General features: G+C 43.8%; 2 pseudogenes; both read right to left on the bottom strand.

Moving 5' to 3' along the window:
- Nucleotides 1–17,259, bottom strand: part of LOC121838301 — a 51,266-nt pseudogene extending 34,007 nt beyond the window's left edge.
- LOC115327213 lies at nucleotides 3,257–9,159 on the bottom strand (annotated as a pseudogene).
- Nucleotides 17,260–26,002: the final 8,743 nt, after the last annotated feature.

Here is a 26,002-nt window from a genome sequence, read left to right as displayed (position 1 = left end):
GTGTCAGAAGATAAGTTACACAAAAGACGGACATGTTTTCTTTCTTTGTTTATGGAACAAATAAAATCTTCCACGACTGGCGGAGACTACGGTGCCTAGAGCACGCTTTCAACTGGTGTGTTTAGCGTCCTATATGCTGCCCATACATCAAACGTGGCCCCATCCCAAAGTGGCAACAAATGATGTCACAGAAGCCGGAGTGTCATGCTGTTGTTGCCTGTGGCAATCTTAGCGGTTGGTCGTTGCAATGTAAACGAGAAGCTGCGAGTAGCACAAGCAAACGCGAGTGTTGCTGTTGTCACGGCGTCCTAGCTTCTGCCACACTGCAAAGCGACCTGCAGCAGAACAGGCGTCAGCTACATACACCACGGAGGTTGGGACGCCGCCAGGATCGTAGCTGGCAATCGCGTGACACTCCTACGACGTCGTCAGGCGGAAATCGAGGGACCACTTTTTTGAACGCGGTAAACACACCAGTCGAATACACGCTCCAGAAACCATAGCGGAAACCGACTGGGTCAGAGGGCAGCAGCACAGTGCCACCTGGAATCGTAAAAGGTCGCTATCAGAGTTAAAATCGAGGTGCAATATTCTTTTCAGAGAGCTTGTGTTCTTAAATATGAAAATCCTTGAAAAAAGTTATTTATCAATCTATTTTTATTTTTATATTTCCCGTTAGGACTCCTTCCCGCATCGCTCAGGGCTTAGGCACAAAGATGAGGAAGAGGTGGGAGGTGACATTTTTAGTTCTTTTTGCTCGATGTTTTAAAGGTCTTCCTGGCAATCACCTCCACGGCCTGGTGATAGATAAAGAAATACATTGGCTTGAAGAAGGGAGGGGTGAGGGGGGTCAGTTTTTATGGTTTGTTTTTATCCTGGACGGTCCAAGCTACTAAGCTGTAGAGCCTTCATTACCCATAGATCCCCCAGGCCTGCTGGGCAGAGCAAGAATAGACATGCAAAATTTACGTGGTGGTCTGACAACACTCAGAGCGTCGCCATTTTAGTGTTGGCAAGCGTTGTCGGTACCGAAGCACGGTGGAGGCATCGGAGACAACTGCACGGGCAGTTACGACGACGAGGCAGCTGTGTTTTATGCCCTACGACCAGGAATGTGGACAAACAGTTTAAACAACCTACCGCAGCAGTTTGCGGACACTGACGAAGATGTCTCCGAGCCAACGACTCGTCGTAGGATGCTACAAAATGCATGCAGAGCGCTCGTCCAGCGTGCATACAATACACCAGCACCCAATAGATTACTAACCATTCCACAACGAAGGCGTAGGACTTACTCCACTGCTCCAACGAGATTGTTGAAGGAAGTGCACAGGCCTTTGAAAGCTACGTAAGGCAGTTGCGTAAGAGTGTTTAAACTGTTCGTTGACATTCCATGACTGTAAACTGGAAAACACAGCTGCCGCGCAATCGCACACTGCCAGTAAGGTTCTGTCGATGCCTCCACCGTGCTTCGGTACCGACGACACTTGTCAAGATTAGAATGAAGATGCCCTCAGTGTTGTCAGACCACCAAGCAATTTTACATTAGGTCTATTCAACTAGTGCTGCTGGACATCACACACTGCGAAATGTCCCCCATCGAGCCATATGGTACAAAGAGGCCTTCGCACAGCACAGGACACCAAAACAAAAGATCTCGGAAAAACCTCCTTTACACTTACTGTAGTGTGCAAAGCCAAAAATGATGGAAGAAGCAACAGTGTCAAAATTAAAACTGCCAACAGTTTATTTTTTATAATAAAACTGAACTTTACATTTTCCGGATCATATTCACTTTCTGCAGGTTTGTTTTCTCAACAAAAAAAGGTTCTATCGAAAGAAAAGACATTTTTCAAACATCATGAACCACACCTCAAAGGAGTACACCTCAAGCGAGTGCAAAGGAACTGGGAACAAGAGCAAAAACATGACCCAATTTGCATTCAGATGCAGAACATAAGAAGTAACTTCTCTAAAAAATGTTAAAGTTTCCCATTACATTGCCTAGTCTCAAGATTGCAACTGGCAAGGAATAATTTTTTACTCCCAAAAACATTTGTGTGATGACAAACGGTGGCATTTTAATGAAAGACACCGGAGCAAAATGCCAGAAAGTGTGGCTCTGTGAAGTACCACAGTGGGATTCAAACTGAACCTTGCCAGATATTGTGGCATTTGAAAGGGCTATTTGCTGCCAGTGTTTTTATGAAAATGCCGATGGAGTTTGTCAGCCTCAACTGTTGGCTAGTGCCCGATGATGGAAGACCGTTCAGAAAATGATGTAGGATGTTACAGGCCTTTGTAAGACCTATGCGCATAAGCACTTCAGTGAGGCGAGCTTAACTACTAATCTGAGCAATGCCTTAAGATTTATCTTGGACTCAGGTATATGTACATCTAAATGATAATGGCATACAATTCTGCTCGAGTGAAATTATTACACATTATAAAGTAGGTACAACAGCCTCAACTTACAGGTCAACCGGAAGAAATTCAGCGTGTGCGAATCTGTAAAGTTCTTGAACACTGTGTTTGCAAATGGCAGTTCAGACAATAAGTTTGAGAAAAGGCTTGGGACAAAGCTTGCACTTATGCCTCCTCAGATCTGAATTCAGAACAAAGGCTTTTGGGAAAAGCTTGCACTTAAATGGCTTGCACCACTGTGGGTTGGCATATGCATTTTCAGACTTGAAGTCTGAGCAGAGGTTTCTGGGCAAAGCATGCATTTAAATGGTTTTTCACCAGTATGTGTTCGATTATGGTGTGCATTTCAGGTGTGCATTCTGAGCAAAGGGTTGAGGGCAAAGCTTGCACTTAAATGGCCTTTCACCAGTGTGTGTTTGATTATGGCCTCTCAGGTGCGCATTCTCAGCAAAGGCTTGGGGGCAAAGCTTGCACTTAAATGGCTTTTCACCAGTGTGTGTTTGGTTATGCCTTCTCAGATATAAATTCAGATCAAAGGCTTTTGGGCAAAGCTTGCACTTGATTGGCTTTGCACCAGTGTGGGTAGCCATATGACTTTTCAGATTTGAAGCATGTGCAAAGGTTCCTGGGCAAAGCTTGCGTTTAAATGGCTTTTCACCTGTGTGTTTGATTATGCCTTCTCAGATCTAAAGTCCGGGCAAAGGCTTTTAGACAGAGCTTGCACTTCAATGGCTTCTCACCAGTGTGTGTTTGGTGATGCACTCTCAGATTTGAATTCCGAACAAAGGCTCGGGAGCAAAGCTTGCACTTAAATGGCTTTTCACCGGTGTGTGTTTGGTTATGCCTTCTCAGATATAAATTCAAAGCAAAGGCTTTCGGGCAAAGCTTGCACTTAAATGGCTTCACACCAGTGTGGGTAGCCATATGACTTTTCAGATCTGAAGTTCGAGCAAAGGTTTTTGGGCAAAGCTTGCACTCAAATGGTTTTTCACCTGTGTGTGTTTGATTATGCCTTCTCAGATCTGTAGTCCGGGCGAAGGCTTTTGGACAAAGCTTGCACTTCAATGGCTTTTCACCAGTGTGTGTTTGGTCATGCATTCTCAGATCTGAATTCCGAACAAAGGCTCGGGGGCAAAGCTTGCACTTAAATGGCTTTTCACCAGTGTGCATTTGGTCATGCATTCTCAGATCTGAATTCCGAACAAAGGCTCGGGGGCAAAGATTGCACTTAAATGGCTTTTCACCAGCGTGTGTCTGATTATGGTCCCTCAGATGTGATTCCCGAGCAAAGGCTTTTGGGCAAACCTTGCACTTAAATGGCTTCTCGCCAAAGTGTGTCTGATTATGCCTTTTCAGGTCTGAGTTCCTAGAAAAGGCTTTGGGGCAAAGCTTGCACTTAAACAACTTATTACTTTTGAGCTTTTGAGTGTTGCTTGGCACTTTGGACCTAGAGCCAGAAGACATGGGAGGACACTGGCTCTTCAATTGTTCATCACCATGGGCAACCAGGTGGCCCACAATTCCACGCTGATCTCTTGTGACATAGGTACAGGAACAGCACCTGAACAAGATGTCCTCGGTGACTTTCAATGCACTGCTTGTTTTCCCAAATAGTACAGCTCCATCACCTACAAGAAAAAACCTCATGTATATTAATACACACAAGAAATACCCAACTAAAACACCCATCTAGTTTAGAAAAGAGTAGCCATTAATGCAGTCTTGCTGAAGCTGCCTTTTGAATAAAGTTCACAGAAGCACTCAAACACAACTGACACCAGTAATTAAGGGGAATACCTAGCCTTTGAAGGGGCACTGACACCCCAAAGGTCGTATTTTTTATTGTCTAAAACGATGCAAGTTGCAGTCATAAACACGCAAAAAAAAACGCATCGCCTTTTTATTTTTGAAGTTTGATTCTCCCGCCTCTCGCCTCCTTGCTTCTTTTGATTCGTGACATCAAGAATCATGAAATTTAGAAGCTTTGTAGGTGACATCTCTATAACATTTAATAACGGCAATCATAAAATACGTTTTTTAACGCAATTGCGAACGCACTACGGCCAGTAGTACTGAAAATCGGAGTCCGTTGTGGTACCGTCTCCAGGATCTGTATCGTCCCACGGAAAACAGGCGACACCGCTCAAAACCGGTCCGCTGTCGCTTGCTCCTTTCCGCCTCGCTTTGGGTCGCCATGGCAACAGCAGGGAGTCATAAAAGAAAGTGGACTTTCAGGACTCCGTAATATTTGACACCAACGCGCCGGCGCGGATCGCGCGGGAACTTTGAATTCGGCATTTGGAAATTGTTTTTTTACTTCACAAATACTGAATTCCCAAATTTCGAATTTTGAGGGTAATGTCCCGGCATCGTTTTCAATCGTTTCGGATAATAAAAAAAATTATAATTTTGATGTGTCAGTGCCCCTTTAAAAGAGCTGTGCAACGATTTTAATGTTGAAAAAATTTGCATCTTCTACTTTTGGGATTGCATATCTTGTCACAAAAGACAGAAAACACACCTTCCTTCGAAATGTTGCTATTCCACGATGTAATTATGAGGCAAAATTTCTAATAATTCCCGGCCAGCAGCCGCGAACGGTGGCCATGAGAACCATGCTGTGCGACGTTAAAAACGTGTAAAAAGATAGCCAGCTGTGCAAATACCTGCTCGATAAAAGGTAATTTTTCTATAAATCTTGTTGTTCCAACAAAAATATAAATGCGTCAAAAACCTGGTATCATTGACAAAATCTTTACTACATGGAGTTTCTGTGGCGTCATCAATCCAAGGTCATCAAAACCGTCAGCTCTATCTGCTACCGCGAACAGCCGCCGGAAGCCAAAGGACGGGGGCAGAGCCGGACGGAGATGGCTGAACCTGGACGTTCCTCCTTTCGCTATATTGATCGCGCTGTGCAAGCACGTGGTCATGTGGTTGGGATCAGGTGAGTTCGCGCTGCTCACTGATGGCTCTAGAAAGAAAGCTTTACCGGAACCTCGAGCATCCTTCTTTCACGTCACAGTGCACGACTTGGAAGATGGTGAAGGGGTTGAGAGGTGCTCAAAACTTAACCTTTGTCAATTTTTAAAATAAAAACTATGACATGCAGGGAAAAGCTTTTTTTTTTTACTTCAAAAAGGCCGAGACAGCAACTCCCAAATTATTTAAGCAAAGCACTGAAATTGTTGCACAGCTCTTCTAAAAACAAAAATATGAGGAAAAAATTTATTTTTAAGCCTTATATTTTTATCTTTAAATCACAGTATACATATCTTCACTTTACTACACACAGAATGTGCATAATTATTTAGTTAAGTCTATGAAATTTGATACCCATGGTGCTTAGAAGCTCATTTTCAAAAAGTTCTTCCTGTTTTCTTACAATTTTTTTTTCCTGACTTCATATTATTTTACTGCTGTTTTGGATCTAGAATCTGAATCTGAATATATTTTGGGGGCTGGATACCTCATTAATCAGAGAGGGAAACAAGATTTCGGGAGACTAAGATATAATGTTTTCTAATTGGCAATAACTTAACAACTCCCTTCTAGTTATCAGTGAAAGAATTTCAGCATGCGATGCAGTCATGTCTTGCCAACATGGGCCCCCTATACAGAAAAAATTGGGGGGGGGGGGGACCGATCCCTCCCGATGCAATTCTGTCTCGTTAATGTAGAAACTCGTGCTTTGGACTATGGACAGTTAGTTTTGGGAACAAATTGGATAAATACATGCTAAGAGTTTCACTAGTGTCTGGTGTTAGTTGCCCTTCAAAAAAGAAATAAGACCTGGGCAGCGAACAATGGTGTAATTTATCGTAGCTTTCCAGCCAAATGGGACACCCGCCCTTCTCTTCCTATGTGTCACGGCCATAGATGACAGACCTGAAGAACACTCATACGTCATATGTACACTTTATACCTAGATTAGAGGGTATAAACAGCAGGGATGTTGCCCTTTAAAAGCAAGGCAACGCTACCCGAACCAGAAGTGTTCGTGGCTCCCTGTCACGGCAGCTGGAAGTCGTCCAAAAACCACATATCCACCGTGTTCTGAGGTAAACAAAACCAAATAATGGTGGAGCTTCCGGGGGGGAATATGTTACTTTCGGTTGGCTATTGTTTTTGCTTGTTTTTGAGGCCGCGAAGTGAGTAGCGAGTACTTTAAAAGTCTCATTGTCGAGTGCCAACGGCAGTACCTCCTAAAATTTTATTATACGGGATCGACATGCCTTCTTGATCCCTCGGAGTCATGAGCATGTTACCAGTGAAAAGCAAGTGTCGCAGTTACAGTTACCTAGCGGGAAAAAGTAACTCTGTTACAGATACAGTTACCGGCTTCAAAAAAGTAACGTGTTACAGTTACTGCAAAAACAGTAACGCCGTTACCTTCTCGTTACAAAGAAAAATTTAACACAAGAAATCAAAAACAAAAACAATGTTATTTATTTTATTATTCTATATTAAAAAGAAATGTAAAACGAAAAATAAAAAAAATTTAAACCTGAAGGTGTTTCTTTGTTGCGTCATTCGCCGTTTCAGCATTTTGATGTGCATAATATATTTGCGAATAATTATTACAACTTATAATCAACTGTTTTTCAAAATTGTCATCGGCCTACGTCAGTGAACGTTTTCATTTATTTTTCACTCCAAAACAAATGAGGACACATCGGAAGCAGGCCTAAACATAGCAGGTCAAGCGCTTCGAAAGGATATAGGGGGAAAGGTGACAAAGTGAGGCATTCTGGTGCTCTGCGAGTGTATGATGACCACTGCAAGTCTGTGTCCGAAACACCAACTGTAAACACTTGCACAACAGTGCCGCTAGTGCGCCAATAGAAGCGACGCCGCATACAGCAGCCCCAAATCTCCGTGCATTGCCGCAAGAACAAAACCGCTAACAAAAAGGAATCGGTATACGGTGCCAGCAGAGGGAACTGTAGTACCATATTATGGGACCTGTCTTAAAACAAAACACGTTTGCTGTACGATTCTTGAGATTTTTTAACGTGCTCACTTCAACACTTTATTTGTGTTACACGCAAACTAGATGAACGGATGGTTAAAAGTAGGGAGTCGAACCGGTCACCATTGCGGTTCGGTTCGGGTTCAGTAGTTTTGCATCTTGTTCTGGTTTGGATCTGAATCAGCGATACTTTTTTTCCACCACGGAACAAACGAGCCGACGGCCGCCAACTTGTTGTTTTTGTGTTCATGTTTATGTTTGCTTTCTCCTTCCTCGAGGAATATCGCATAGCAGCAAAAAAAAACAAAAAGAAAAACACACCAACACACAGAACGAATAGATATTAAGCCTCTCGAGTTTCACGTTGCGACGTACCGCCATGGATGCTACGAGCTACACGAGTCAATGCATAGATTGCAGCTTGTCTCGTGACATTGCAGTCCCCGCGCAGTTCCGCCCAACCGAATAGGCATGTGCAGTGCCCTGATTGGCCTAAGCCGTTTTGGAACACCCTTCGGAGCAGCCAAAACAGAGTTTTGGAGCAGGAAAAGTGGCCTTTGTAGCAGCCAAAAGGGACCGGCAAAAGTGGCTTCTGGAGGCAACACAGGACGTCACGCGGCCATGGTGACTGGCAGGCAGGGACCAAATATAGTTTGTCCACGGCCGTTGCTTTTAGGAGCGAGTGCTTCAGCTCATAAAGTAACTCCCGCCGCGCAAAAAACATGGTTTCGTTTCACAGCATGACGGCAAGGCTGGTACTTACCACGCGAGTGTCAGAGCATCCGCACACGCCCGCGTCTATCAATGGAAAAAGTTTTTGTAAAAGACACAAGATGAGAGGCGGCGGGAAAAACCATGCAAGACAAGATGAACGATTCATGCAGGGTACTTTGTGTCGACCGGCCGCTTGCGCCACCTAGATCATGTGTGCTCAATTACGGTACTCAGCTTAGTTTCGGTTTTCTAAGGCAACCGAAATTGGGGTCCTTTGGCACAGGCTTGGCGCAGATTACCCATATTTTGGCAAAATGTAGAGGGATGTAGCAGGGTTAACCACTTGGCACAGTTTGGCGCAGCAATCACATCACTGCAAGTGACACCCTCCGAGCCGTAAATTGGTTCCAGTGGCTCTAAGCGTTGCTTGCGGTCCATCGAAATGTGAAACAAAGCTTTGAACTGTAGCCGCCATGCCGAGGCCAATTTATGCTGCACATAGACGCGCACAGTACACTTCTTTGATCTATTGTAATGAAGCTGCCTCCATGTCGTCGCTGCCGTTTGTTTAGTCCTCCTCAAAAGAGCGTGAGCCAATGAGACAATCAAGCCGTCCATCACCCTCAGTGCAATGATGCTGTAGCAACTTTCCATGCGCCAGTGAATTGCGCCATCAGCTTGTAGGCCCCAAATGAAAACCGACACAGCTCGCATAAGAACCGAGCCCATTCTATTCCCACCCCATTACGGGCAAAAGGCATATTATTCCAATCCAACTCCATTCCTCTCCCCCCCCGTGCTGCCGCCATTCCATTCCCATTCCATTTCGGGGCCGTGAAAGTGTGGAATCACTCCAGGATCATCCCAACTCCAAAGTGGCAACTCTGCAACACTGCTAGACACTGCCAATGTCACGTGTTAATAAGAGAGGTTGAAATGAAAAACTTACCACGATTTGAGGACTGGATCGATTCCATTTGAATCACTGGCTGCAGTCAGGTTCGTAAGTAGGCTCGTAAGATCACGAAGGCTGCACGGGACCATTTGAGATCACTAGGACCAAATGCAAAGGGTAATGACATTAATTAAGAAGAAAGTGAGCACACCTTCCAAGCATATCAAGCTAGCCAGACAACTATGAAGATAACACAAATGGGACACACCCAGAACTTTGTTACCTTATCCATACAAGCAAATTATCTTGTCCATACAAGCAAACGATTAACAAGGTACAACCATGGCAAGCCTTATGACGAAGACGTCGCCCATAATAACTGCTTTAAATCCTTTTTTTCCCTGAACCATTAACGAATGGAACCACCTGCCTCAAAATGTTGTTCATTCCTCTTCTATTGAAATCTTTCTTCATTATGTAGTGCCCCCATTTCATCACAAACTAATATTTTATGCTGTTTTTAAAAGTGCAATGTATCTATTGTATTCAAGTTGTTTACTAATTTTTTATTCTTGACTTCTATATTTGCATTGAATATTGACCTGCAAATTGTGTGTTGCATATTTTTTTCTGCTTGTAATATTTCAAACTGCCACTCTACAACAACCCCAATGGAGTTAGTAGTATTGGAAATACATAAAATAAATAAAAAAATTACCACATCTACACGTGGTGAATGATGTTGATTGGGGCGAAGCTCTGGTGGTGCTGATGATACTGATTTTATTGTTCATAGGTAGTGCTGATTTTCTTTTTATTGCTCATATGTAGTGCTGAGTTCCAGGTTATGTTTCGACTTCATTACTCCTTTATAGTCGGCGAAATGCAGAGCCAGTGGTTCTTCTAGCAGATCAGCTTGGCTCCGCTAGAAGCCGTGGGAACGCATCTCCATTGCTTAAGTCAACTGTCCATGTCAGAAACAATGTGCGGTGTGGAACGTGGTTATATAAGCATTTGACCGCAGCGCTCTCGTCTATAAACGTTAAGCCAATGCATGCAAAGTTTAAGGCGATTATATAAGCATTTGACCGCAGCGCCCTCTCCTATATAGACGTTGAGCGGCTACATGCAACGTTTCATCCATGACAGAAACCCCAGCTCTTAGTTACTACCACGTCTCAGAGCCTCCTGCTCGTCCTGCAGTCGTGGCCGAGTGGTTAAGACGGACTAGAAATCCATTGGGGTCTCCCGGCACAGGTTCGAATCCTGTCGACTGCGCAAACATTTTTTCTTTTTATGTAAGCACGGACGCCGTCCGGACAAGGCTAGATCCTAAGGAGCTTCGCCCCTAATAAAATAAAACTTCAAGATAACAATGACGAATGAATGAGAAAATAGAATGCTTGTGTTCCTAGAGATGCGGAGAGCAAGTTCGTCTCCTTCTTGAGCAGGGGTTTCAGAAACGTCAGAATGACAAACTCTGATTGGCTCCGATTGGAAGGATGGTGGGTAGACCTCAAAGCAGCTTGCATTGAGGACTACCCCTTATGCCTCCATCAGAGCCAATCAAGCTCGGCACTCTTACAGCAGCGTAACCCCTGTGCAAGCAGACAAACTAGTGCTCCACACAGGCGGTAGCTTGTGTTGCCCGATATGAAGTTAGAAAGTGTGCTAACACAATCAGTTTTCTTCTCTTTCTTCGCCATATTGCCAGTACAATAAAGTCCAATCAATAAAGTGGTTAAGACTCAAAAAAGATGAAATCTGAGATGACTATGCTGCAGGAATGCACCTGTTTTCCCCGTAATTTTGCTAAATTTGTTTCGTAAAAAGCGGTTTAGTTTTGTGGATATATTAGAATTAATAGTGAGACCCTCAGATCCACCTATTCAAGAAGGTTGCCATGTACCTCTTCACACAAAACATTTCAGGCGTTGCTAATTGCTCAACATAACAAACATTCAGATGCTGGCCGTTTCTGCGGATACTTTAACAAATCCCTTCAAATAGAGTGTTTGAGAAAATGAGACGCTTTTCGGGAAAAAAAAACTGCCAGCCACAGTGGATGTCAGGATTACAAAAACACACTAATTAGTAAAATAATTACTTAAAATGTACTAATAAAATTTAATTTCTGACAACAGACATATCATTTCATATGTTTACATGAAACCAACCCGTGGCTGGCAGCTTGTTTCCGAAAAGAGTTCTTCATTGTCTCAATAAAAGTATTTGATGCGATTTTTCAAAGTATTCACAGAAACAGCCGGTATGGTCTGCGACAGAGCAATAAACTTTGGAGGAAACATGGGCGTACTAACCGGGGGGTCAAGAAGGGCACTCGCCCCCCCAGCTCTCAGACTGGGGGGGCAAGGCATGTGTTTTGCCCCCCTTGAAACAGCTGCCACTGGGCAGGGTAAACAATGGCCGGCGGCGCCCAAGGGATATCAAGGGCACCGCCCCGGATTGGGGCACCGTCCCGGATTGGGGCACTGCCCCAAATTGGGGCACCGCCCCCATTGGGGCGGTGCCCCAATCAAAAACAAGTTGGTACGCCACTGGAGGAAGCTGAATCCACATCACTGCACCAGGTCTCATACCAGCAGAGGAGAAAAGAGGGATGATGCAGCGCACACGTAAGTACTGTTATGTATCAATCCACACGACGCCACTTCCAAAACCGTTCTGGTCACCTGCGGCCAGTCCCGCGTACGCTCGCTCTTCACTGCCGCTTCTTCCTCTTTACTCTCGTTTCCCCGCGCATCCGCGGGACGGGCCCGTTCGGTGCAGCGCTATCCCTCACAATCCTCTTCCCTTAGAAAGCGAAGTGCGGTCGGTCTTCGCAGAACTTCAACAGCTGGTCCACATGTGCCAGTCCCGCAAGTCTTCCAGTTCTTTGGTCCCTCAGACGATAGTCATTGGCCCCCACTTTCCCCACCACCACGAAAGGTCCCGAGCGTCTTGAAGCCAGTTTTGCTGCCACTCCTTTGCTGGCATCACTAAGGGTGTGCAGGTCGCGTAGCACTGTGTCACCTATTCGGAACTCTAACTGCGGTCGGGTTCGATTGCAGTAACGCCGCTGTTGCTCTCGCGCTTTTCTTTGGTTCTCCAGAGCAAACTCATACGCGTCCTGCAGTCTAGACGTCAAATCTGCAACGAAGCCCGGCGTGCCACTGATTGGTAAAGGGAGTTGGCGGGGGTTTTGTTCCCAAGGGCAGCGGAGCTGGCGCCCATAACACAACAGGGCAGGTGAGTACCCTGTGGTACTCACCTGCCGCGCTATCCCTCACAGTACTGAACGTACGGCCCGATTGTCGCAGCTACTGACTGCGAAATTACACATTACTCGCACGTGACCTCATTGCACCCTGCCAGCAATTCCCCTGCTTGAACTTGCCATGGAAAACAAATTTGGTTGTGTGAGATGAGTACTGCAAAAGCTATGTGCTCAGCAGCTAGGCTATTTGCTATTTGGGCATAAAAAATGCGTACAGGCTCCTTACTAGTGACATGAAAGTATTTTGCAAGATTATTTTGGTATAGCTATTTCTTAAATTTTTTTGACACCTTAAATTTTCGGAAAAACAGGCTAAGGTACTGTGGCCGAATTCAAAAGACAAAGCATATATGCACAGCTGCAAAAATTTTGCGTTTTACCCTAAAGAGTAAAAAGCAAAGTGTTTTTTTTTTTTTTCCCAGAAAAGTTTGAAACGACATTGTGAAATAAACACTGTTCAGAGCAGGTCACTATAATCTTTTAAATCATCCAACAGGTTTTGTCATGCCTTTCCGAGTGTTATTTATGGGTGCAGATGCGTTAAAAATGTCCTAAAAAGCGGAAAGTCCCCTTTTATTTTCAGAAACACTACCATATTAATACTTATACCGTAGAATACCGCGGAACTGCCTATACCACACTAGGCACCCATTCCCAAGTAACTAAGATCTGAAAAAATATGCAGAGTACATTGGTACGTAAAACTGATGACTGGACGAGCGCCCATCCCCCATTTTTTCACGATTATCTCCTAATCTAGAGAGGGCGCTTGCTCGGCATTTTACGATATGTATTTTAGTTGGTAGGGAAGCAAGGTACGCATATATAAAGCATATTTTAATAAAAAAAAAAAAAAGATGGGACCATATTTTCTAAAATAAATCGACAATATTGAACATACAACAAAATACTCAGTTTCGAAACTATAAAGCTTCTAAATGTAATATGTCTAAAAATATTCTGTAGACGACCTAATTGGTGCGATGACTTATTTTTTCGCGACTTGAATAATATCATGAAAAATAAAACCTTTTAATATGTCTCCCTATAATAACAAGCACAAAGCATACTCCCGTTATCGCAAAATTTGCTGCCTGCCACACATTCTTGAAATCGACACTTTGCCAAATTCATAAAATATTTGCCCACAAAAACATCCTCTACACTACTCAACGACTATATATAGTCTAGAGCTCATGTAACACAAGGTACATACAGGTGTAAAGTATGTAGTTTTAGACCAAACACCTTTTGGTTCTCGCTTTGAAAACTGAGCAGTATATTGCAATATTTTCAATACTAACAATAGACCAAATTATAAATTTGGTCTATTGCAAAAATTAAATTCTAAATTTATTTTTTGCTCTTAAAAAATAACCCTGCTTTTTAGCTTTGTGCATAGGATTAATTCTAGACCATCTATAACCAATAAGAATAGGAACCTTTAGCAAACCGTTACCGTGTTCCACGTACTGCACTACCAGAGCCCAATAGGGCAGTATGTGAAGAGTTTCTAAAGTTCTTCTGCAAAGCTCAGCACCGGCATTTGAAGACATTCGTCAGGGGAAAATTTAACCCGCGGGCACTGTCATGACGTCGTCGGCGAATGCCTCGGCAGATAACCCGACACAGTTTTTTCCTTTTTATTTTTTGAACAAGGTAAGCTATCCATTCATATTTCCACCCCATGCTTTCACCGCGTGGTTGCACCACCACAGTAAATTGCGGCGTGGTACATTGTGTGGGGGATTTCTCTGGTCTCCCTTCCCCGATGGCTGCGATAACGGCTGCGGGTCGGAACACTCGGCCTCTTTCGCCGTGAGCTCCGACCTGTTCGTGAGGCGGAGGGCCGCCTGGCTTAGGGGGCTCTCCTCTCACTCTCTCTCTTGGGGGGACCGATTTCCGTTCCCCCGCTCGGATGCGGATCACTGCTGACAGGCGAGGAGGTTTCGCCTCTTGTTTTCCCGCTTTCGGGAAAGAACCTCGTCCGGGTGACCGCGAAAGAGATAGGACGTGTGTCGGCGACTTCTCCGATGCTTCCCCGGTCTTGGCTCTTCAGAACCCCGCGTCTGGCAGGTAAGGACCTTTTCTTACCTTGCCGGCGCGGGGGGCATTTTGGATGGGGACATAGTAGTTTATTTAAAAGAGGGTTCCAATAACTTCTCTTGGACTCTGTCCTTACTCTGGTACGTGCGTCTTCTCTTCTGCTATATTCGAGAGACTGAGACAAGGTAGACGATCATTGGCACTGACGGAGGTAATTTATCGAACCAACCCGCGGTAATGTGGCCCTAAACATTGTCTATATTGCCGCGGAGGTGTGGGGACCGCAAGCTACTAGGTTTGACGTCTCCTTTGAGATCGCCGCCGCTGTTGAGACAACCCTTTGGTTACTCTATCGGTACCTGTGTTAGTTGGTAGCTAGCAAAATCCCACAATTAAAAAAACGATTTTTAAAGGCAGTCTAAAGTGCCTTAGAAGCATTAGGCCTGCTTCAGACATAGCAACTTTCTCGGCAATTTCGGTGTTGCTGGCAAGTTCTTCTCTAGCTTTCTCTAGTGCGACACAAATTGATAGGATCACATCTGGCTCGAAACAGACGAGCAACTCGGACAACTCGGAGACGTTTGAGGCGGTAGCAGCCAATCAGGGACGCAATATTCCCATGTGACACACCGTGCCGGCAGTGACGACTGTTAAATGCTTTGAAATTGATTGTTTTTGGAGATAAACCATTTAAGAAAAATGTGTAAGTATTCCCAATGCCCTTCAGAGGTATATAAACGTGTTTATAGAAGGTAAGTGTCTGTCTAAATAGTGCGAGAAAAATATAATTTAATGATGATGATGATGATGGCAAATTGAAGCAATTGGTTGCTCCGTGTAAACACAAGCGGGCCACTGTTGCTGGTGCTGCGACGTCAAGTTGCTGGGAGGAAATAGACCTTTTCGGAATAACCCAGGAGACCTTGCAACGAGGGGAATTGTGGGCTGTTTGGATATTTTGTGGCACAATTCATTCTTTCCTGTCATAGGAGCTCTAAACAAAAAAAAAGAAAATAAGCGACCAGAAAAGAAAATTATCACAGACTGTTTTGTTTTCCTTCAGCCTTCAAAATCACAAACAGTTGAACCGACATCACTTTGTCGTAGCTTCTTAAATAATTTAATGTGTCATGTCGTACATCTGAATGTCTGCGTAAAGTACACTGGGGCACCACATATATCGGGAAAGGTCTATTGCCCCGTCTGAATAGGGCCCGGCCCTAGTGCACATGCAGTATATGCACACAAAAGGGAAAATTGTGGTCCAATGGCACAAGTAACGCCATTAGACCACGAGATGGCGTTACTTGTGCCAAAATCAGCGGCGGCGCGTGCGCGGCACAAACCCAGCGAAAGAGGACACTCTCCAGTGTTGCCAGGTCTACTGATTTATCAGTAGATCTACTGATTTCGTTCCGGGTCTTCTGAATCACTGAAAAACATGAAAATCTACTGACTTTTTTTAGTAAACATGTTAAAAATTTATTATTTGGCCCCTTCAGTTCTCAGTGTCGCCCATCAAAGGAAACTCATAGTGTCCCAGAATTAAAAACGAAGCACTAGCTACATGGCCCAGAAGATTCATCTATCTATTCACCCAGAGCAGGTTCGACGGTGACATACGGGCCAGAGCCCCCCATCTTATTCACAACACTTACACACACACGCCTGAACTCTCGGCTGCTCCGATACAGTGTACTAGCTCCGAGTTGAACGGAGAGAGCCGCCATTTTTATTTATTCGCCCTGCAAAATGCATGAGATCGACATCCAAATTTCAGTTATTTACTTTTATTTGGCAGGCTGTGGCAAGAAAATTATATAATCTTATTCCTCGGTGGCTTGAAAAGCTAACGAATGAAGTTTCTCCACGTTTGAACGCAAACTTTGGGCCAGGCGAAAAAGAAATAAGCCCGTAGCAGACGACGCGTAGCCTCAACAGTGCTCCGCGCCAACAGCGTTGCTTCAAAAACCTTCCACAGCCCAGTAAGGAAAGATGGCAGCTTGCAGAGGACTTCCATTGGACATGTACGCGCGCACTTGCCGGAGCGTCTTGTTTTGGTTTCGTTTCAAATCATCCTCGAAATAGTCAATGACTAAAAAAAATCATTTATGGTGCCATTTTAATTTGTCCTTAATATCAAATTACTCAAGAACTGGTCTTGTTTTGTTTTTTTTATCCAGTTTTATTTGTGTTTATTACCATGTTATTTGTTACTCTATACTATTTCTTCGAAGTGTGTATTATTGGAAATAGCAAAACATGGAAAAACACATATTTTGTGGAATCTACTGATTTTTGTGCAAATCTACCGACTTTTTGGGGATCAATCTGCTGACTTTTTTTTTCTCCATCTGGCAACACTGACACTCTCGCTCGGGCAGCGGACAAGAGCGGCCGTGCGGGATGTGCCGAGATTAACGGCACCAAAAGAACGTCGTCAAAGAGCGCGATTGTCTTCGGAGATTCGCTAAAACCGGCATCGGCGCTTGGGCTTTCTTCGCCTTCAAGCCGTCTTAGGGATACCATACGAGACCGTGGGAATTTTTTAAAGTTTTGATCGGATTGTTTTTTGCGCAAAACAGTAAAGCGAGCGCGCCCTCTGTTTACGGCTTCAAGTGATCCTATTCATGGGCACCGCGAAAATAAAAACAAAGCGCGAAAAGCCGACGTTGCAGAAGTCAAGCCACAGCGTGAGCAGGACCTCCCGAAATTGATTTAAAAGATATCGCCAAACGCACCTATCGATTCAGACCATTCAGACTTGAGACAGTACCTGTTTGTTGAAGAAGTCGAGAAGTCTCCGAACGTGAAGCCGACTTCGTTGAGTTCACTTTCGCAGGCGGACCGACGCCTTCAGTTCACTACCGAAAATTTGTGGCGGGTTTCCGACATTTTTGTGATTTGCAAACCTAAACGAGTGGTGGATCAATGAACACAGCTGAAGCAGAAGCCTCTGAATCTGGCGGCAACTCGCGCCACCTCACGACATCTACGTAAAGGAACGCGCCTGCAACGTTTCTTTGGGAGCGACTACCCTGATCAAAAGGGTTTTGGTGCTACTGAAAACTGCATAGCTGCGGAACGTTTCATTGCGGCGCCTTTCGCGCCGAACGCATAAACTCGTAAATAAAAATAATCAATTTTCCCTTACTCAACTTACGCCACCGGTCAGATAGCCTTCGCTGGTCCCCCCCCCCCCCCCCAACCCCTTTTCTGAAAGTCTACAGGTTTTCCCGCTCATTTTAATCCAAGCGACGACCAATTTAATCCCGGGGTCACTCAATTTAATCCAAGCGCCACACAATTTAATCCCGGCGTCAGTCAATTTAATCCACAATATATATATATATATATATATATATATATATGCACTCATTGGGGGTGTTCAGTGGTCGTGTTTCGCTTACACATCTGGTAACTTAGAATAATTGTTTATACAATTAGAATTTTTGGGGGGCAATTGAGAATTTGATCACTAATGTGATTACTTTGAGTTACTAGTCCCACTATTGACGAGGCTTAACTGATATGTTGGTTGCTCTTTTTAGAGCGCAGCTCTTAGGCACCCGTTTCCGGCTTAAGCGGCGTCGGCGTAACCACGCGGTGAATGATGGGTAAATTCCCCCGCTAAATTTAGCGGAAAAATTTCCCCGCTAAATCTAGCGGAAAACTTTTCCTGCTAAATCTATCGAAAAATTTTCCCAGCTAGATGTAACGAAAAATTTGCCCCGCAGATTCTAGTGGAAAATTTTCCCCGCTAAGTCTAGCAGAAATGTATCCCCGCGAAATCTAGTGTAAAATTTTTCCCGCTAAATTCGGCGGAAACTTCTTTTTCCCGCTAAACCTAGCGGAATGTTTTCGCCGCTAAATCTAGCGGAAAATTTTCCCAGCTAGATTTAGCGAAAAATTTGCCCCGCAAAGCCTAGCGGAAACGTTTCCCCACTAAATCTAGTGGAAAATTTTTCCCGCTAAATCTAGCGGAAAATTTTCCCCGCTAAATCTAGCGGAACAATTTACCAGCTAGATTTAGTGGAAAAGTTTCCCCGCTAAGCCTTGCGGAAAATTTTCCCAGCTAAATCTAGTGTAAAATTTTTCCCACTAAATTTAGTGGAAAAATTTTTCCCGCTAAATCTAGCGGAAAGTTTTCCCCGCTAAATCTAGCGGAAAACTTTCCCAGCTAGATTTAGCGAAAAATTTGCCCAGCAAAGTCTAGCGGAAAAGATTTCTCGCTAAATCTAGTAGAAAAAGTTTCCCGCTAACCCTAGCGGAATATTTTCCCCGCTAAATCTAGCGGAAAAATTTCCCAGCTAGATTTAGCGGACAGTTTTCCCCGCTAAGCCTAGCGGAAAATTTGCCCCGCTAAATCTAGTGTAAAATGTTTCCACTACAATTAGCGGGAAAATTTTCCCGCTAAATCTAGCGGAAAGTTTTCCCCGCTAAATCTAGCGGAAAAATTTCCCAGCAAGATTTAGCGGAAAATTTGCCCCGCCAAGTCTAGCGGAAAAGTCTCCCCGCTTAATCTAGTGGAAAAGTTTTCCCGCTAAATCTAGCGAAAATGTTTCCCCGCTAAATCTAGTGGAACATATTCCCAGCTAGATTTAGCGGAAAATTTTTCCCGCTAAGTCTTGCGGAAAATTTTCCCCGCTAGATCTAGTGTAAAATTTTTCCCACCAAATTTAGCGGAAAATTTTTCCCGCTAAATCTAGCGTACAGCTTTCCCCGCTAAATCTAGCGGAAAATTCTAGATTTAGCGGAAAATTTGCCCCGCCAAGTCTAGCGGAAAAGTTTCCCCGCTTAATCTAGTGGAAAATTTTTCCCGCTAAATCTAGCGGAAAAATTTCCCCGCTAAATCTAGTGTAAAATTTTTCCCACTAAATTTAGCGGAAATTTTTTCCCGCTAAATCTAACATAAAGTTTTCTCCGCTAAATCTAGCAGAAAATGTCCCCACTAGATTTAGCGGGGAAAATTTTTCGCTTAATTCAGCGGGGAAAATTTTTCTGCTAGATTTAGCGGGGAACATTTTCTGCTAAAGTTAGCGGGGAAACTTCTCCGCTAGATTTAGTGGGGAAACTTTTCCGAAAATTTTAGCGAGGAAATTTTTCCGCTAAACAGCGAGGAAAATTTCCCGCTAAATTTAGCAGGAAACATTTTCCGCTAAATTTAGCGGGGACATATTTCCGCTAAATTTAGCGGAGAAAAGTTTCCGCTAGACATAGCGGGGAAAATTTTCCTCTAGGCTTAGCGGGGCAAATTTTCCGCTAAATCTAGCTGGGAAGATTTTCCGCTAGATTTAACGGGGGAAATTTTCCGCTAGATTTAGCGGAGAAAATTGACCGCTGAATTTAGCGGGACAATGTTCTGCTAGATTTAGCAGGAAAAACATTCAGCTAGATTTAGCTTAAAAATTTTCCGTTAGATTTAGCGGGGAAGCTTTTCCGCTAGACTTTGCGGCGCAAATTTCCTGATAAATCCAGCTGGGAAAATGTTCCGTAGATTTAGCGGGGGAAATATTCCACTAAATATAGCGGGGAATATTTTCCGCTAGATAGAGCCGGGAAAATTTTCCGCTAAATTTAGCAGGGAAAATGTTCCGCTAGATTAAGCAGTAAACATTTTCCGCTAGATTTAGCGGGAAAATTTGTCCGCTAGATTTAGCGGGAAAGCTTATCCGCTCGACTTTGCGGGGCAAATTCTCCAATACATCTAGCTGGGAAAATTTTCCGCTAGATTTAGCGGGGGAAATTTTCCGCTAGATTTAGCAGTAAAAATTTTCCGCTAGATTTAGCAGGAAAGCTTTTCCGCTCGACTTTGCGGGGCAAATTTTTCAATAAATCTAGCTGGGAAAATTTTCCGCTAAATATAGCGGGAAAAATTTTCCGCTAGATTTAGCGGAGAAAATTGTCCGCTAAATTTAGCGGGACAATGTTCTGCTAGATTTAGCAGGAAAAACATTCCGCTGGATTTAGCTTAAAAATTTTCCGCTAGATTTAGCAGGGGAAATATTCCACTAAATATAGCGGGGAATATTTTCCGCTAGATAGAGCGGGAAAAATTTTCCGCTAAATTTAGCGGGGAAAATGTTCCGTTTGACTTAGCAGTAAAAATTTTCCGCTAGATTTAGCGGGAAAATTTTTCCACTAGATTTAGCGGGGAATCTTTTCCGCTCGACTTTGCGGGGCAAATTTTCCAATAAATCTAGCTGGGAAAATTTTCCGCTAAATATAGCGGGAAGAATTTTCCGCTAGATTTAGCGGGGAAAATTTTCCGCTAAATTTAGCGGGGAAAATGTTCCGCTAGATTTAGCAGGGAAAATTTTCCGCTAGATTTAGCGGGCAAATTTTCCGCTAAATTTAGCGGGGGAATTTAGCGGGGGACGTGTCGGCGACGCCGACGCCGCTTAAGCCGGAAACAGGTGCCTAAGAGCTGCGCTCTAAAAAGAGCAACCAACATATCAGTTAAGCCTCGTCAATAGTGGGACTAGTAACTCAAAGTAATCACATTAGTGATCAAATTCTCAATTGCCCCCCAAAAATTCAAATTGTATAAACAATTATTCTAAGTTACCAAATGTGTAAGCAAAACACGACCACTGAACACAATAAGTCCATATATATATTGTGGATTAAATTGACTGACCCCGGGATTAAATTGTGTGGCGCTTGGATTAAATTGTATGGCGCTTGGATTAAATTGAGTGACCCCGGGATTAAAATGGTCGTCGCTTGGATTAAAATGAGCGGGAAAACCTGTAGTTTTCATGCACTTCCATGTTTTCACTGAATCGACTGAATCAGTCACGCTTTCAACTGTTCACTAACCTCAGTGGAGTTGGGTGAAGCGACCATCCGGACAAAGTCACCATGTCGTGGAACAGGGGCTTGGGGGAAGGGGCAAGCCGTCTGCTTTTTGCGCAAGAGGTGCGGGGCCTTCAGAAAAACGCCGTCTTCTTATTGACTTTGATTGGAAGAATAGTGGGTAGACCTCATTGCTAGATGCGGTCTACGCACCAGTTTTTTCGACCAGCTAATAAGAGCTCGGCATTCTGACATCATCGCATCCCCTGTGCAGGAAGCAGACGAACTTGCGCTCCACATTGCACTTTTTCTAGCCGTTTTATGCCGGCTACGAGACATCCACGTTTAGTGGAAGACTCTTGTTACTGGCATCGCACGAAATGCCTAAGAAGAATATCCGAATAATTTAAGATAATACGCTATTCGATATTCCCCTTCAAGCTGAACTACGGTTTTCACACATTTCGTAATGTTAATCGCGGCGGGTTGACCGGGAGCTGCTTCTCCGCAGTGCACAGGTGCTCGGTGAGAAGTGCACTCAACGGGCGTCACCCGCCGCGATTATGCAGATGTTAGGCTGCAATGTCTTGACAAACCGCGTAATCCTCTTTTAAAAAAAAAATAAAAAATAATGAACATTTGCAAATAGCAGGCAAATATATAAATATTCTCGAATAGAATAGCTGCGACAAATTTTCCGTTTACATGCCACAGTCCATCAATGCAGTAACATTAAAATTAACTGAACTTAGAACTAGACAAGTTGAAGGTTGAAACGCCTTCACGATTTCAGCTGAATTTTCATTTAAGCATGGTGCATGGTAGTGAAAGGCTTAGAGAAGCTATTCGATTCGGAGATATTCGGTCAGAACCACTGTTTGCTTCAACTCAAAATCCGCTATTCGCACATAGCCAGAAATACTGGAGACAGTATAGATTCCCTTGGAACAGCCTATCAATGACAAGAAGCTTTCTTCTCACCACATCTGGCCAGCGTTTTGCTGTGCTAATCTGGAAACAACTTGTTGGAGGATTCTTGTCCCTCTATTGTTAACCTGCAGCAGTCTATGAGGTCTACACTATAGGTCAGAAGTAGTGTTCATAGACCATACTATTTATTTAATATTGCAGTTTCCCCCAAATTAACTTTGTCTAGTTTGGTGTGTGCCAGTGCTTTATAACATGATGAATCGTGAAGATTAAAGGGAAATCGCCAAAGAGAAGCGGTCACCTACTGGGAGCTTCTCGAGTGGCGAGAATAAAAAAGTTGTGGCCTGGCAAGTGCAGAGGCAGTTGCTTTTCGTCACTGAGAAAGGAGGAACGGTTCCTTTTGTTTGAGCTACAGATACAAGTTCCATTGGTGAAGCGTTGGATTTGTTGTTAATTCATCCACCAATTCGATTTGTGGCAGTAGTATACGTTGAACTTTAGAGGGCAGAAAGACCGTCATTCATACTAAGAACGATACCACAACAAAAAACTTTACCTGCCTCAGACGATGAGCACGCTCAGGTTTAGCAAGAGTATGCCAAGAATATGTGGGCACTATGGCGATAAAGTGGCCTAAGGATGTCGTGAGGATACACTCTCCCCAACAAAGACTGGTGAAGACGATAGAGATTTTATATGCCACTACACATCCATACCCTGGATCTGGTAAAAAATAGTCCCAAATACAAACTAGTTCAAAATGGTGAATTTAAATTTTTGTGGCATAGGTTGCTTGATAGCATTACTTGTTGTTGGGGGTTAGGCGACTGACTTGTTGCAAATTTAACACATAGAAAATTGTTGCAGCTAGTAGTAGCGGTAATATACATGGCTTGCATGTCGGTGGTAATAATAATAATTTCTACTTGTGCTTACTGTGAGAAACAATTTCGGTGGTGCGAAGTAAATACTACAAAAAATATAGGGTCAGCAGAAATGCAACCACAGTGACATTTAATGCAGGTCACAGAGATGCTCATACTACCATAATAATAATCAACCAGTGCAGGTGTGGCAGTGTGCATATTCTCAGAATTTTGTTTACACCAAAGTTTACATGCTGTCACTGCTTCGTTTTAGAAAATGATTTGCTAGGCACAGGAAAACAATAATAGTAATATTAGTAATAATAATACTAATAATAATTTTAGAGCGCAGTTCCTAGGCGCCTGTTTTGGCGAGGCATAACCTCCCCGCTAAATTAAGCAGGGAAACTGAATCGGTGTTGAGGTCACTTGACGTCAATTTCCCCGCTAAATTTAGAGGGCAAACTTGACTCGCCTAATTTAGCGTGAAAATTTTCCCGCTAAATTTAGCAGAATTTCCACTCTAAATTTACATGCTGTCACTGCTTGCTTTTAGACGAGTATTTGCTAGGGGCAGGAAAACAACAACAATAATAATAATAGTAATATTATTATTAATAATAATAATTTTTATTTGCAGTTTCATTTACCCAACCTAGCGCTTTGCGAGGCTGGATTGATTCTGTCAAAAAAAGAGCACAGAGTAACAAAATATTGGCAACCCGAACAGTGGAGAGAGTGACAATCTTGATGCAGACATGCACACCTGACCCCCAGAAAAGTAACTAAATACCGTTACTTGCTCAAAACGTAACTAAATGTTACTCGTTACTGATTGTCAGAAAGAATGCATTACTTTACCTCGAAGCTAACAAGTTACCTTTGTGCTATTTTGACGACCAAATACAACACTGCTTTTGTTGTACATCTCCGGCACAGTGAAGAGTCGTTCTACTCACTGGCTCGAAGGAACGGCAGTGTTGTGCTTCTGGAAGGGATGGTGAATCTGGGATTCTTCTCTTTTGTTCTCTCCGTTTCTAAAAAAATTTAACAACGGGTTCTCAGTGATGTGATTGGCGTAAGCCGTTTTGGAGCACCTTATGGAGCAGCCGAAACGGTGTTCTGGAGCAGGAAAAGTGGCCTTTGGAGCAGGCAAAAGAGTGTTTGGGAGCAGAAGAAGTGGCTTTGGGAGCAGCCAAAACAGTGCTTCGGAGCAGCAAAAGAGGCTTTTGGAGCAGATATTCTTAGGAAAACAAACATATTCGTTTTACGTGCTGGACGAACGAAGGGCACTTCGGTCGCCGCAATAAACAAACTACGGGCAAGTTCGACCACCTGGGAGTCTCTCAACATGTAACTGAAATGCCAAAGGCATAACAAATTTTGCAATGCTTCAGTTAAATGATACATGTATTTGTACCCGTTATAGGTAAATAAGAACCAAACTGCACATAATAAAATTTATTTGAAAATAACCAGCTTAGTATATAGTAAATATACTAGGTTGACTACCGTAGTTATATATAATATAATAAATGGAAGCAGTCTCCGACTGATGAAACACGTAACTATACTGCAGTACAAGACAAAGGTGCGCAGTACAAGACAAAGGTGCATTAAGACTAGCGGGTGCTTTTCTTTTGGCTTTTCGAAAATTTCTGCAAGGCTGCTGCAAGCCTCGCTTTGCCTTCGGCTAGTAATGAATGTCTACTTTAAATGTCTCCAAAGAGGCATTGAGACATCCCGCAAGTGTATACAGTGCTGTGGGCGTTGCCGAGCAATTCCGAAAAACCGCTTGCCACCGTTTTAGTGGTTCCCGACGTGCCAGATTTTCGTCAAAAGTAAGCAAACGTAAAACAACGGGTTGCAAGCTTGGTGCCTCTGTCGTGCAGTCATGTTCGCATGCACATGAGGGCAACTTCGGCAGGCTTGCAATTGCACATGCTTCGTCGCGGGAGTGGAGATGGCTGTTCGATCGAAACAGACACCATGCCACTCCGCTCCGTCGCCAACTGGTTCCCAAAATTGTATGCAAAGAGTAATTGTCCAGCATGCGACAAAAACACAGTACAGCGGCACGTGCTTGCCAGGCCGGCAGGCGAGGTACAAGCTAGACACACATAAAAATAAGAACCTGAGCGCATCGATTCAAGACATCGCGAGCCAGGGTCAAAAAGTACTTGGAGCGCTCTGTGCAACGACTGAAGCGTCCACACACGCCCGCGTCTATCGTTGATTTTTTTTTTTTTTTTTAAAGACGCGAGACGAGACACACGAGACACGGCGACAGCATGAAACGAGAGACGGCGGGAAAAGACTATGCAAGACCGCTTGCGCCACCTGGCTCACGCGTGCTCAATTACGGTACTCAGTTTAGTTTCGATTTGAAACACAAACAAAATTGGTCTTTTGGCGCAGGCTTGGCGCAAATTACCTATATTTTGGCAAAATGTAGCAGGATGTAGCAGGGTTTGCCCCTTGGCGCAGTTTGGCGCAATTGGCGCAGCAATCACACCACTGGGTTCTGTGCCTTTCCGTGTTGGCAACCTCCGGGTTTGTATTTGGTCTGTACACGATTCTAGAAGGTTCAAGCAACGAACCTTAGCTTGTTTGCTGGGTGAATGACATTCCCAGCTGAAGAGTTTGACTGACGTGTTCAGCAAGAGATGTAGCTACTGTCATACTGTTCAGTCGTTTTTCGGGTTGCCCACCTGCCTTTGTCGCAATAGAAGTATACTTCGGTTAGAATTAAAACAAGGCACCTTAAACAGCCTTGTACACGGTACTCAAAATTAATGAAATACCGTTCCTCCTTAATTGGCTTAAAAGTAACTAAGTTCTTTACTCATTCCTATTCTAAAAAAGTAACTTTCGTAAAATACAGAAGCGCTTACTTCGTCCAAGCGCCCGCCATTCATATTTCCCCAACTTGGGAGTTCTACAAATTACACGTTAACCGCCCCATTTTACCGGACACGTTATACGTTAGCGCCCATGTTTAGATTAACCCAGTTTTCAGTGAAAGTGGGCACTCCCCGGTATTTTACGGTAAATATGTTACTCGTTACCGAAAAAAGTAA

The sequence above is a fragment of the Ixodes scapularis genome, unplaced genomic scaffold (assembly GCF_016920785.2).
Source record: "Ixodes scapularis isolate PalLabHiFi unplaced genomic scaffold, ASM1692078v2 PGA_scaffold6__148_contigs__length_123643588, whole genome shotgun sequence".
NCBI classification, from domain to species: domain Eukaryota; kingdom Metazoa; phylum Arthropoda; class Arachnida; order Ixodida; family Ixodidae; genus Ixodes; species Ixodes scapularis.
This window is presented reverse-complemented; position numbering and strand designations above follow the sequence as displayed.